At 40.9% G+C, this 5,000-nt stretch overlaps 1 pseudogene; it reads left to right on the plus strand.

Moving 5' to 3' along the window:
- Window positions 1–5,000, plus strand: part of LOC135094113 (uncharacterized) — a 35,213-nt pseudogene that overhangs the window by 24,854 nt on the left and 5,359 nt on the right.

The following is a 5,000-nucleotide window of genomic DNA, read 5'->3' on the forward strand; positions in this document are numbered from 1 at the left end:
AAATTGTGTTATACTCCTTATCCAAGCCTACTAACCCTAGGAACACTTCAGAACTACAATATCTTAATAGTATAGTGCGGAATCATGCCTTTACACGCTTCAGTTACGCTCTAATAAACTCCTTTCAATAGCGAGAAAATATGAGCTGTCAAGTGAATGGCATCTACCATCACCATGACAACGGGTCGTGAATAGCCAATCCCAGCCCGCCATTTCATCCGGGACCTCAAGATGACCACACTGATACAATATAGTTTAATTTCCAGCCAAGATCAGAGTTAACCGAGACGTATATGGTGGATAAAAAGCTCTTAAAAATATGGGTGTTCCGAGGAAAGTATACCACTAGGGAATGTGGGTTACATTAGTAATGGAGGAATATTTTGACAGCAGACGAAACTAAAGGTACAGTTACTAGTTAGTGTTTTTGTGTGTTTGTTTATGTGTGTGTCGTGGAGGAGTGATCTGTGCCTGTCCATGTGGCTGTATGATGAACCAGGCGTGAGTATTCAGCATTTGACCAAACACACGCACGCAGAGACTGTCCCTTTAAACCTTCGTCCCTTTAAACCGTACCCAAATAAACGCTTTCGATTCGCGTAGGCAGACCAGGCTACCTCTCTCTGACCGGGCCATGTGACGTATTTTTAGTCATATGGTCCTAGTGAGAGTAACCCGCCGGCTAGGGAGTCTAGGAGTGTTAACTGGTTATTTAACAGAGTAGAAGATGAGAGAGAGACTGGGATGTGTGATGGATGAGTGACAGGGAGAAGAAGGGTGTAATCTGTTTGACGTAAGGGTGACAGGCTGTGTGCGTCCGTGTGTACATGTATGTGGGTGGGTGTGGGTGACTGGGTGTGTGTGGTGGGTCAGTGTCCGTATGTATGTGTGTATTACCCTTGTGAGACCCGCTCTGTGTGTATGTGTGTGTGTGTGTGTGTGTGTGTATAGGGAGGGAGAGACACGTGAGTAAAGAAGGGAGGATGGGGGTCAGGAAAGAGGAGGAGGAAGAGGGCTGACTGGGTGGAGCTCTTAAAGATAGTATTCAGAAATTACGTATTTTCTTGACGGCTTCGCTGAGTCACTGTGTTAGGGAAGAGGAAGAGGAGGAGGATGAGGATATAGAAGTGATGTAAGCATAGGTAGGTTTTAAGTTAGTGTCGGTAAGGTTTAGGTGAGGTTAGTTAAGAATAGGTGATGTTAGGTTTGGCCACGTAAGTTGAAGTGTGTTAGATTGTAAGGTTAAGTAAGGTTTGGCTGTGTAAAAGATGAGGTGAGGTTAGGTTAAGATAGTGTGTTAGGTTAGGTAAGTTAAGGATAGGTTAGACTAGCATAGTTTAGGTTATATTAGATGAATTTACATTAACTTGCATAGGTTAGATTAGATTAGATTAAAGTAAGATTTGGATGACATAGGTTACGTTAGATCATGTTAAGTTATAGCAGATTAATTAGGTTAGTTAAGGTAATTGAGTTAGCAAAGGTTGCATTAGGTTAAACTAGCATAAGTGAAGAAGTTAAGTTAGATTAGGTGAGGAATGAGTAGGTTAGATGAGAGGAGGTGAGGTTAAGTTAGATTAGGTGAAGTGTAGTTGGAAAATGTCATAGGAAAAAATTGTAGTTAATATTGGATGCAAAATATCAAAGTAAGATTAGCTAAAGAATTTTTAACGTTGGGAATAGTAATCCATATATATATATATATATATATATATATATATATATATATATATATATATATATATATATATATATATATGGGAGTATATTTTTTGTAACTGTGAATGATAAGATTCCACTTTTCAGTGTTGCCACGGTGACGGTGGTGGTGGGCATGATACAGATGCGGGAGGTGGAGTTTGTGCCCAATGGAGACATGCAGCTGGACAAATTCTGTTGCTCATTGCTCAGACTGGAGTTTACATGTATACCTCCTTCACCATCATTGGTGGACACTTCACCATGAGTGTTAGTGAAATGTGCTGTGTTTGTTAGTTTATTTGTATATCAGAAAAATTTAAGACCAGTTAGTTGTCTAGACTTTAAGTCTTAAAATGAGAAAATAAATCTACATATTTTTTTAAAAGCAAACAGTTAAGGCATTGTAAAGTAAAAGTCAAAATATATTTTGGTTATTATTTTTTTTTGCAATCAACAACTTTCATGTATAATGAAATAAATACATTCATCAAACTTAATATCATATTTAATAACAGCTAGAGGTACCAATTTGCAGATGTCTATGGAAAATTTGTATGATAATCTTGTGGCCAACAAAAAAGGATACAATGAATGATGACTTATTATTGTAAGAAATCTTTCAGAGTTGTTGTTGTGTACTTCCACATTCCATGGAGACAGGTTTTTCCTTCACTTTTCAGCATTTAAAAAGTGATAATTTCAACAGGATGCTTGAGCTGTCACGGTGCTGCTGGTGCTGTCTGCCATCATCCCCCTGACACAGACCACCCTGCAGACCACCCTGCAGACCACCTTCATCCTGGGTGCCACACGTCACTGCTGCTACAACTCAGAGCAACTGGAGCGCAAGCCAGGAAGGGAGATGGTAACTCCTCACTTAATTTGTTGTTTATTTGAGGGCCTAATGACAGACACATAATGGAATGAGTATTTGTGAATGTTTGTTTATATCTAGATACAGCATTCACATATCTTTTAAGTGCCACCTTCCAAAAACAATGTCAGCCAGAAAAATAACTGATGAATCTAATTACATTTCAAGTCAAAAAGTTTTCCTTTAACCACTTTGCTCCAGATGCTTAAAAACATGCGTTGCTCACATACATGGCGTCACGTAGGCTCGTGAGTGGTAACTTATCTAATTTCTAATAATTTCTAATATAATTTCTGTGTGTGTGTGTGTGTGTGTGTGTGTGTGTGTGTGTGTGTGTGTGTGTGTGTGTGTGTTTTATGTATGAGTGACACTGGCCAAGGGCAACAAATCCAATAAAAAAATATGCCCACTGAAATGGCAGTCCCATAAAAGGGTCAAAGCAGTGGTCAAAAGTTGATGAATAAGTGTCTTGAAACCTCCCTCTTGAAGGAATTCAAGTCATAGGAAGGTGGAAATACAGAAGCAGGCAGGGAGTTCCAGAGTTTACCAGAGAATGGGATGAATGATCGAGAATACTTGTTAACTCTTGCATTAGAGAAGTGGACAGAATAGGGGTGAGAGAAAGAAGAAAATCTTGTGCAGCGAGGCCGTGGAAGGAGGGGAGGCATGCAGTTAGCAAGATCAGAAGAGCAGTTAGCATGAAAATAGCGGTAGAAGACAGCTAGAGATGCAACATTGCGCCGGTGAGAGAGAGGCTGAAGACAGTCAGTTATGTTTGTGTGTGTGTGTGTGTGTGTGTGTGTGTGTGTGTGTGTGTGTGTGTGTGTGTGTGTGTGTGTGTGTGTGTGTGTGTGTGTGCGCTGATGCAGCTGAGAAGGTTGCCTTATGATAATTATTGACAAATGAAGGTAATAGATGCGCATGTCATTACTACTTTTATAAGTGTGTGTGTATGTGTGTGTGTGTTATGTACACACACACACACACACACACAAAGAGAAGTAATAGACACGCATCCTTTACCTTCATTCATCAATAATTGTCATAAGACGACCTTCCAAGCTGCATCATTACACACACACACACACACACTTACACACCACGTAGTGTAGTGGTTAGCACGCTCGGCTCACAACCAAGAAGGCCCAGGTTCGAATCCCGGGCACGGTGAGGCAGATGGACAAGCCTCTTAATGTGTAGCCCCAGTTCACCTAGCTGCAACGAGGTACAGGAGGTAACCCGAGGTGATGTGACTTCGCTGCCCCAGTGTGTGGTGTGTCATTGGCCTCAGTCCTACCCAAAGATCAGTCACCATGAGCTCTGAGCTCTTACACACACACACACACACACACACACACACACACACACACACACAGAGAGAGAGAGAGAGAGAGAGAGAGAGAGAGAGAGAGAGAGAGAGAGAGAGAGAGAGCAAAATGGCAATGAATGAAACAGGGAGGAGGGGGAACTGTGTGTGAATGAAAACATCATCTACGTGAAACATTTGATTGATTATAAAGCACATGTGCATCATATATAGTCATGAATGTGGAGGAACAGCGGAGTGAGTGATCAACCACAGAAAGGAGGAGAGAGTTGGACATGCGGAGAGAATGGAAGGGGAACAATTTGAGAAGATAAGCATGCAAATATATAAATGTAAGGTGGAATAACAGTGTTTGGTGGGAAGATGAAAGAGAGATGTCTGTTTATGAAGCAAAATGGTTGTGCAAGAGAGGAATGATTGGAAAACCATTCCCACCAAAGCCAACAGACCTTACACCATATTTTTACAAACCACAGCATCTCTATTCATCCATTCTGTGTGTCTTCTCTTCTCTCTCTCTCTCCACTCTTAATGCTGTTGTGGGTCTCTGGGCTGGAGTACATCAGAGAAAGATTGACACAGACTTATATATGAGAGGATGTTGTCTGTAACTATGCTATGGGGACATTGCAAGTTTGTGGGCTGTAGTCAATGAATAAGTGTGTCCTCTATAGCATACTTAAAAACCACACTCTCATATGGAAATCAATCTCTCTCTCTCTCTCTCTCTCTCTCTCTCTCTCTCTCTCTCTCTCTCTCTCTCTCTCTCTCTCTCTCTCTCTCTCTCTCTCTCTCTCTCTCTCTCTCTCTCTCTCTCTCTCTCTCTCTCAATAAATATGAAAACTAACACATTAGCATAGGGAAGGTAATCTTGGTCCTCATTTACAGCCAACCCCAACCATTGCTAATATAGACGTCACTTTCATCCAGGTAGAAAATAAATCTTGTAAAATAACATTAGGTCTCGTCTATCATCCTCTAGTCCAGTCACCTGCTACGGACAAAAAAACTTTATGACCTCATTGCAGACATTTGTTGCGTTAATAATTGCATAATTATGGGGGATTTTAATTATCCAGTCACTCTCAAGACATCTTT

This window comes from Scylla paramamosain, chromosome 44 (assembly GCF_035594125.1).
Source record: "Scylla paramamosain isolate STU-SP2022 chromosome 44, ASM3559412v1, whole genome shotgun sequence".
Lineage (NCBI taxonomy): Eukaryota > Metazoa > Arthropoda > Malacostraca > Decapoda > Portunidae > Scylla > Scylla paramamosain.